Here is a 10,601-nt window from a genome sequence, read left to right on the forward strand (position 1 = left end):
AAAAAATGCCACCAATTTTTTTGAAGATCCTGTAATTTCTTTATTTGTTATGTGATTTTAACGAAATTTGTGGAGATTATCACTCTTGACTGCCTTATTAAGAGTGTCGATTTAGAAAAAATTAGACCAAAAAAGAGAATTTTTAGAAATTTTGATTTTGAGGAGCAAAGAAAAATTTTTGTTTTTTGACCAAAAATTTTTAACGGCCTGTAAGTTCTTCATTTTTAATGCCACTATAACCAAATTTGTGGAGTTTATAAGTCTTGACTGTCTTATTAAGAGTACCGATTTAGAAAAATTAGGACCAAAACGGAGAATATTTAGAAATTTTTATTTGGACAACGGTGAAAATGTCAATTTTTTCAACACTGTAATTTCGTTATTTTTAGTGCGACAGGAACGAAATTTATGCATGTTGTTTCTTTTGTTAGTGTTAGTAATGTCACTAAAATGCAAAAATTTAGATCAAAAAGTCGAATTTTTAGAAATTTTCGTTTTAAGACCAAAAAAATGCCACCAATTTTTTTGAAGATCCTGTAATTTCTTTATTTGTTATGTGATTTTAACGAAATTTGTGGAGATTATCACTCTTGACTGTCTTATTAAGAGTGTAGATTTAGAAAAAATTAGACCAAAAAAGAGAATTTTTAGAAATTTTGATTTTGAGGAGCAAAGAAAAATTTTTGTTTTTTGACCAAAAATTTTTAACGGCCTGTAAGTTCTTCATTTTTAATGCCACTATAACCAAATTTGTGGAGTTTATAAGTCTTGACTGTCTTATTAAGAGTACCGATTTAGAAAAATTAGGACCAAAACGGAGAATATTTAGAAATTTTTATTTGGACAACGGTGAAAATGTCAATTTTTTCAACACTGTAATTTCGTTATTTTTAGTGCGAAAGGAACGAAATTTATGCATGTTGTTTCTTTTGTTAGTGTTAGTAATGTCACTAAAATGCAAAAATTTAGATCAAAAAGTCGAATTTTTAGAAATTTTCGTTTTAAGACCAAAAAAATGCCACCAATTTTTTTTAAGATTCTGTAATTTCTTTATTTGTTATGTGATTTTAACGAAATTTGTGGAGATTATCACTCTTGACTGTCTTATTAAGAGTGTAGATTTAGAAAAAATTAGACCAAAAAAGAGAATTTTTAGAAATTTTGATGAGCAAAGAAAAATTTTTGTTTTTTGACCAAAAATTTTTAACGGCCTGTAAGTTCTTCATTTTTAATGCCACTATAACCAAATTTGTGGAGTTTATAAGTCTTGACTGTCTTATTAAGAGTACCGATTTAGAAAAATTAGGACCAAAACGGAGAATATTTAGAAATTTTTATTTGGACAACTGTGAAAATATCAATTTTTTTCAACATTGCAATTTTGTTATTTTTAGTGCGAAAGGAACGAAATTTATGCAGGTTGTTTCTTTTGTTTGTTTTAGTAAAATCATTAATTTGCAAAAATTTTGATCAAAAAGTGAAAATTTTCGTTTTAAGACCAAAAAAATGCCACCAATTTTTATGAAGATCCTGTAATTTCTTTATTTTTTATGTGATTTTAACGAAATTTGTGGAGATTATCACTCTTGACTGTCTTATTAAGAGTGGCGATTTACAAAAATTTAGAGCAAAAAGGAGAATTTGTAGACATATTTATTTCCAGCAGCTAAAAAAAAATACAAAAAAACTTGAACGCGCTTTAATTTCGACATTTTTGGTGTCACAAGAACGAAATTTGTGCGAGTTTTTAATGTTAAATAGTCTATGGAAGTTGCTGAATTTAGATTAATTTTAATATATCTTTGTTAGCAATTATTTCAATTTTTTTTTGTAAAAACATTGTTAATTTTTTTGAAAGTTTCTATTACTAAGTTAAGATAATCTCATTTTTCTTAGAAGCATAAGCACCAAGTGTAAAATATTGCCAAAAAATTATTTTTGGATTAAAGGTTACGACTATTACGCACGATTTGAAATAAATAGTCATCAATTGCATATTTGAAAAGATATTAATAACACCACCGTGATTTTTAGAATACATGTTTTGTTAATTTTCTCGAAACTATAATTTATGGAGATAAACCCTTATGCTTCTGAGGTACCGATTTTATGATTGACTAGACTAGAATACAGAATTGCTTTTGGAGTTATGTGAACGTGGACGTTTCACTTCAATTTTTAAATACTACGTACTCTATTAACAGGACAACGTTTAGTTATTCTAAGCCAAAAATGATTTTTTAGGCGACTTAAACTGAAAGTGGAATTTTTAAGCCCCAAAAGCGGCCTAAAAGTAAGTCTTTTCTGGCCGCTCTATGGTGGCGCCATCTATCCCTAGTTTTGCATATTACATCAAGATACCGACATTACCCCAATTTTATAATTATCTGGGTGAAATCAAATCGAAAAACTGCTGTAAAGTGCAACAAAGACGTGTTGAATTATTGAAAATGAACGTGGTTATCAGTGCTGTCGCAGCAACATCAAAAACCACATCTAAATCAATAAATCATAAATAAAAATTAACTAACTTGTAAATTTAATGATGTCGCCTAAAAAATCTTGTGTGTAACACGGCCAAAAAGTGCCATTTTGCCCTCGCCTTTTTTCTTAAAAAAGGCTCGGCCAAGAAAGACACACTTCTTGGCCTTGGTACACAAATAACCATTTTCCCATTGTTTTGAAATAATTGATCTAAATTAAGTGGACTTATAAGAAAACTTACATTAAGTTGGTTTTCTCTTTCTTCACTGATGGTTTTAATCAGGTATAGGTAGCGAGACAGAAATATAAGCAAGATAGTTATGAAAAATATTAGTTTGATAGTATTTTTCAAGGGCAAGGTATCAGAATAATGTGGCGGAGTGGGAAATGATTTCAATTTAACAGTTATCCAATTTAGTTGTAAAAGATGATGAGTCAGTATGTATTGCAGAGTGCAAAAATATTTCTCCGCGTCATCTGAAATAAGTTACATGTACACTCAGCAGCAAATGTATTGAGCTCATGGGCGGAATGGGTCGTAACGAGGTGCAGTAAACTCTCAGCGGGTGGTGTCGGTAATCTGCACCCTCATAAATCAAATTTGCGGGGCCGAAGAAATTTCGAAACTTTGTTGTTGAAAAACTGACCAGGGAATTTGTGAGGTTTTAATTTACACAGTCGTGAAGTCATGAACGAATTTCGCAATTTCGACCGGCAAGTTTTAATTGCTAAAATCTCAGGATTTAGTTTTGTTTTTCTAAGATGGATAAAAAGTTGAATGAAATAAGTCACAAGTTAAAGGAAACAAACAAAAAATTAAACTTTATTGTAAGCAAAAATGAAATAAAACAAATTAAAATAAGGCCTCGAAGTTATTTTGCCCCCTGACAATCCACCTCTTCACCTCTTAAACGTCGTTTCCTAGAAATAAAAAAAATTGATATTGAAATGGAAAAAGTGAATAAATTAAAATATGTTTATTAAACTTACCGATAGATTGACCCTTTCCGATATTTTACCCGCCCGCTCGGCAACCGAGAATAAAACCCTTGGTTTTCAACGTCGAGTTCTTTTGCTCTGGCAAACGTGGTATCTTGGAGAAAATTGGCGAATTGATTTTCCCAAATATTTACCGCATAGTTACAGGGGTGAAAGATAAACCGACAGGTATTTGCACTCAAAAACGCAAATTTTTTAAATTTTCATAAATTATGATTTCAGAATCCCAAGAAATTATAACCAAAATACTCTCAAATATAGTTTGCTATGAAAAAATTATGATATAAAGATATCACAACTTCGTGCAGTTTCAGCACTTTTTTTCATTTCATTGCTGAGTAAAATTGGCAGAGAATGCATTTAACACGTCGAAATAGACAATAATAAAACTATAAAGAAAAGAAAAGAGTTACTTCACTTGTGTTAATTGTTAAGTAGAGGAATTTTATAGTAAGTTAATAATTTACGGTAAATTTGATAACAAGATAACACTTGGAACTGCATGAGATTAATATGATTGAATATATTGAGAAATGTATAAAAACTTTTACTACAAAAAATTTACTGTACCGACATGATTTTGAAAACTACCTTCATAAAACAGCGTTTTTTCTCAAATTTTAAACATGATTTGCTGGTTTAGAATAAAAACAGAAATTTTTATTCAGTTATGTCATAAATAATTTAAATTACCGAGTGTTTTCTCAAAAACTCCAAAAATTGATAAATATTTTAATTTTCAGGTGTCACGACGCCAAACTAACGATGAAAAAAAACTAATTTTTGCACCCGATTTTGGAACATGGTCAACCGTTAAGCGTATTCAAATTTGAAAATTTTTATCTTTTAAATTAAAGACGATTTTGGGGGTGTTTATCAGTGTTGCAGAACCCAGTATAAAAAGTTGCCAAACAGCGGCAGTCGGTAACAGTCAAAGTAATGTCATTAGGTTGGGTTAAACACAGGTAATCCAATTTTCACTAAACGGATCAACTGTAATCCTTCCTAAGAATTTCAGATTAATTTGCAGCTATTTTAAATTTTTGAAAGGACGTTTTCTTGACTTTTTAATAATTTCTTATTAACACTTATAAACACCCCCAAGTTCGTGTTTAAGGGTGGAACACCGTAAAGCAAAATTTCAGTTTTCGTAACTATGCAACCCAACTTGCAGTCGACCTGACAGCTGTCAATCATCAATAAGGGTGCAAATCCTCTGTAGAAATTTTCTTTTGGAATGTTGTTTTGGGATCCAAATTTTCTACCTAAAACTGCCCTGTCCCGCACCCACCATTGCACACAATAGAGTAAATGTTGTAAAAAATCTTTAACTAGCCGCAAGTGTGTCCTTCAATGCCAGATGTTTGTATCTCTTTGGCTTCTAATTAACTACGAAAGATTTGATGTGTTGATGAATACATAATAGATATTTCGCGAGCCGAGAATTACATACAAACTGACCTGAAAACTATAAGGTTCTAACTAACATTTGCATTAAATTGAAATTGAAATTTGATATTTAAGTCATTTTGGCTTGTTAAAATATTAACTCACTTCTTTTTTATTACAAGGTGATTTTTTAAAAACGGCAGGTGTTGTAGAATTTTTATTTATAAACCGATTTCAAAAATTTTAAAAACAAATTAAATGGTTTTTAATTTCCTATAAACTGATGATTTTAAAATTTTTCTAAATGTCTTAGTATCTTTTGGGCGATACCTTCTTATTTTAAATTGACACCCATTTTTTTTTTCATAGTTTAGAAGATATTAATTTTCTTGATTCAGAAATGTGTAATATGTTCTACTTTTACAAAAAATATTAAAAAAAAAAATATCAAAAATGAAATTTAATTAATAATAATTAATTGACTTCAAATTAATTTTACGCAAATTTTCATTCTAGGAAACGACGTGGAAGAGGTGAAGAGGTGGATTGCCAGGGCGCAAAATAACCTAAGCCTTATTTTAATTTGTTTTTTTTTATTCATATTTAAGCCTTTTTTTAATATGTTTTATTAATTTTTTGTTTACAATGAAGTTAATTATTTTTGTTTGTTTTATCTTGTGACTTTTTTATTTACATTGATTTATCAATCATTTAACCTTTTATCCACCTTAGAAAAACAAAACTAAATCCTAATTTATGAGGGTGCAGATTACCGACACCACCCGCTGAGAGTTTACTGCACCTCGTTTCGACCCATGAGCTCAATACATTTGCTGCTGACTGTACATACAAACAAACAAGTTTAGTAAATCGTCGTTAAAGTGGCAACAAACGTTATCTCAATTTTTACAAAATCACGCGGGTGCACAAAAAACAGTTTTTTGGCAGTTTTAGTAATTTTTCTCAATGATTGCTTGTTATTAAATTTAAGCATAAGGTTAGATAAATTTAGTAATACAAAAGATAATCTCCACCAGTAACTTTCTCGCGAGAAATTCATTCCGAAAAAGTAGTAACAAAATATTTTCAAAACTGAGATTGCGGAAGTTGCTGCTTAGACGGCGAAGTATGTATCTACCGTGATCCCACGAAAAGGTATCTATTGTAGGATACAACCTGTTGGTTTTATAAGATTTGAAATAACCGCCCGATTTAGAGACAGATGGAAGTCTAAAATATAATTATAATAATTATAATAATTATCTGTTCCATGTTGCATTACCTTATAGTAATATCAATAGTAGACGGAAAATCTAAAAATGTATCAATGCCTTTTACATTATCACTAAATTGAACTGCGAATGTGAGTTTTCTATTAAACATCTTGTCAGATGTAATTTTTTGGTCTAAGTCAAATTTGCTTTCAAATTCCATGATTCGAATGTTCTTCTTCTCTTTTATGCCCATAGAAAAACAGTGATTAGCTATAATCTCTCGCAATAAAGGATTTTTCGGAGAAATGGCCAGAATTCTTAAAAATGTCAGTCGTTTCATTATTGAAGTTATATAGACAGAAAAGCAACTTACATTTCTTTTACGTTCTGGTATCCGCCGGGACATTCAGAGTTGGTGAAGTCTTCAGCTTGAAAATTCCGTTCTTGTTTGAATTTCAAGGAACCAAAAAATCTTAACCCCAGTAAGAGAAGAATTAATACTAAAACCCAAATCAATTCAGAAGCCAAGTAAAAGGGATGCCGGATCATTCTTAGAAAGTTTTTCCAAATCAGCAAGTTGAATTTTCGTAGCAAGTTTCCCATTCTCTTCAGCACATTTACTTACATTCAACGAAATCATTTACAAAAAATTCAACATAAGGTGAAGTAAGTGACAGTTCATTTGCCTGGTGACTACATAAAAAATATAAAATGGATCTAAATTTGGAAAATCTAAAATAAAAGGGTGCAGGTAGATAGAATCCGAACTGAACTGCCGATGCAAAGTCCCTAAATCTATAGGTCTGAGCGAGTTGCCAAGTATGGGTGGGTGCCGTTACGGGGGGCGAGAGGGAATGTGACGTCATAACGGTTCGTGTCATTTAATTCGACAGGGTTCCTACAGAGAGCAGTGGCGCATTTGTATGATTGGTCCTCTAGCCAAAAAAATTTTCAGTTTCTTTTTGGCTCTTATGCCTGCTTATTATCACCGTATTTACCTCCTATTTGAAGAAAAACACATCAGAAATATCCTAGGATCTTAAGACACTCAGTCCTGGGACACAAATAATTCAATGACAAAAACTTTATTCATTGAAAGATCGGAAGTTGTATTGTCAAAAAGTTTTGTGTTCCTCACCATTTCCTGGCAGAAATTGCTATATGGCAAACCATTTCAAAATGTGCGGAATCTTGAGGTTTTCTTGGTGTTCCCCACGTGGGTTGTGGAAGAAAATGGTGAGGTAAGACCAAACTTTTCTGACAGTACATTTGAAAGCATTTTGATACTGATTAGCCAAGTGCGAATTACTATTCTTATTAGAGACACTTGGGTCAAGCAGCGATTGAGGACACCACTTGTGCTCGTCATGAAACCTTAAAAAAAGCTTGTTTGGTCGAATTAGTTTATGACTGAATTGAGTGTCAAAAGTGAAAATACATTCACGCAAAAATACACCGGTGTAACTGCAGTTTGCTTGCTGACCAATGTGTTCAAACTTCGCGCCAAAAGGCGAACCGTTTTGACGTCATCAACATGGAAACGCGATTAGTGGACTCGCTCAGACCTATAGATATAGGGACTTTGCTGCTGATGCTACTTATTTTGTCACGACAAATGGTAAAAATTGGTTGATTTTAAAAACTATAAAGCTTGCTCACGTATCTAGTCAACACTTCATTGTCATACTGATTAGGCAATATTATAAAGGTTTACTTTAATTGTTTTTTTTGAAGCGGAAAGATTTGTACTTCTCATTTATTTTGAATCGCACCTTTCAAGGTCATAAATTATGAAAATTGTCGAGCTTCACGACAAATTTAAGAGGATTTATGTATTGAATTGTATCACGAACAGCCTTTAGGTGTTAACGTACTCGTTTATGACCTTGAAATAAATGAGTAGGTATCCTTTGAAACAAAAACAATCAGCATAATACTTAGTATGTTTTAATGATCTTATTGGTTTATGAAACATAATCATAATGCTAATTTATTAACTCATACACTTTATCTCAGTTAATTGAACCTCAATTGACATTAGAGCCTTCAGGAAATTGCTGCGTGGGTAGAAACTACATTGTACTAACATGATTTCCATTTGTAAAGTCGAATAATAAATTAATACACGAACAAACTTGTAGTTGACCAGGTTCATCAAAATCACGTTATTTCACAAGCTTTATTGACGTTGGATAGAGAAAAAAAAATCCTAGGCCACTTTTTAAACAAATTTTGACCGACGTACTGTACAATAAGAGTAGCAAACCTATAAAAAAATTTCTTGAGGTTTTTTTTTCTCTATAAAACGCCTTAAAAATCGTAAATCATATAACAAACATATAATAAAAGTACCGATGTACTTCAGAAGCATAACGGTCTCCAATTCTCCAATTTTTGTGAAAAATGAGTTAAATAATGTTTTTTATTACTCTTTACATCTTCTTTAAGATATAGAAAAATAATCCTCATTAATTGAAAAACAAACGATTTTAGGTTTCTCTAAGGAACTAAGTACCACATCATGTTAAAAGCATTAAGAACCAACTCTTTACAGGTCTACATTTGGAGGTGATTTGGTTAAACTCAACTGATCCAAACTTACTCAAATTGATGATAAACGCAAAAAATGCCACCAATTTTTTTTAAGATCCTGTAATTTCTTTATTTTTTTTTAAATTTATTTGCGATTTTAACCACATTTGTGATTATCACTTTTGACTGCCTTATTAAGAGTGTCGATTTAAAAAAATTTATACAAAGAAAGAGAATTTTTAGAAATTTTGATTTCGAAGAGCAAAGAAACATTTTTGTTTTTTGACCAAAAAAAATGTGACCAAAAATTTTTAAGGACCTATAAGTTCTTCATTTTTAATGCCACTATAACCAAATTTGTGGAGTTTACAAGTCTTGACTGTCTTATTAATAGTACCGATTTAGAAAAATTTTGACCAAAAAGGAGAATATTTAGAAATTTTTATTTGGACAACTGTGAAAATATCAATTTTTTCAACACTGCAATTTCGTTATTTTTAGTGCGAAAGGAACGAAATTTATGCATGTTGTTTCTTTTGTTAATGTTAGTAATGTCACTAATTTGCAAAAATTTAGATCAAAAAGTCGAATTTTTAGAAATTTTTGTTTTGAGACCAAAAAAATGCCACCAATTTTTTTTAAGATTCTGTAATTTCTTTATTTTTTATGTGATTTTAACGAAATTTGTGGAGATTATCACTCTTGACTGTCTTATTAAGAGTGTCGATTTAGAAAAAATTAGACCAAAAAAGAGAATTTTTAGAAATTTTGATTTTGAGGAGCAAAGAAAAATTTTTGTTTTTTGGCCAAAAATTTTTAACGGCCTGTAAGTTATTCATTTTTAATGCCACTATAACCAAATTTGTGGAGTTTATAAGTCTTGACTGTCTTATTAAGAGTACCGATTTAGAAAAATTAGGACCAAAACGGAGAATATTTAGAAATTTTTATTTGGACAACTGTGAAAATATCAATTTTTTCAACACTGCAATTTCGTTATTTTTAGTGCGAAAGGAACGAAATTTATGCATGTTGTTTCTTTTGTTAATGTTAGTAATGTCACTAATTTGCAAAAATTTAGATCAAAAAGTCGAATTTTTAGAAATTTTTGTTTTCAGACCAAAAAAATGCCACCAATTTTTTTTAAGATTCTGTAATTTCTTTATTTTTTATGTGATTTTAACGAAATTTGTGGAGATTGTCACTCTTGACTGTCTTATTAAGAGTGTCGATTTAGAAAAAAATAGACCGAAAAAGAGAATTTTTAGAAATTTTGATTTTGAGGAGCAAAGAAAAATTTTTGTTTTTTGACCAAAAATTTTTAACGGCTTGTAAGTTCTTCATTTTTAATGCCACTATAACCAAATTTGTGGAGTTTATAAGTCTTGACTGTCTTATTAAGAGTACCGATTTAGAAAAATTAGGACCAAAACGGAGAATATTTAGAAATTTTTATTTGGACAACTGTGAAAATATCAATTTTTTCAACACTGCAATTTCGTTATTTTTAGTGCGAAAGGAACGAAATTTATGCATGTTGTTTCTTTTGTTAATGTTAGTAATGTCACTAATTTGCAAAAATTTAGATCAAAAAGTCGAATTTTTAGAAATTTTTGTTTTCAGACCAAAAAAATGCCACCAATTTTTTTTAAGATTCTGTAATTTCTTTATTTGTTATGTGATTTTAACGAAATTTGTGGAGATTATCACTCTTGACTGTCTTATTAAGAGTGTCGATTTAGAAAAAATTAGACCAAAAAAGAGAATTTTTAGAAATTTTGATTTTGAGGAGCAAACAAAAATTTTTGTTTTTTGACCAAAAATTTTTAACGGCCTGTAAGTTCTTCATTTTTAATGCCACTATAACCAAATTTGTGGAGTTTATAAGTCTTGACTGTCTTATTAAGAGTACCGATTTAGAAAAGTTAGGACCAAAACGGAGAATATTTAGAAATTTTTATTTGGACAACTGTGAAAATATCA

This window comes from Gnatocerus cornutus, chromosome 1 (genome assembly GCF_029298725.1).
Source record: "Gnatocerus cornutus isolate USDA-ARS CGAHR chromosome 1, icGnaCorn1.1, whole genome shotgun sequence".
NCBI classification, from domain to species: Eukaryota; Metazoa; Arthropoda; class Insecta; order Coleoptera; family Tenebrionidae; genus Gnatocerus; species Gnatocerus cornutus.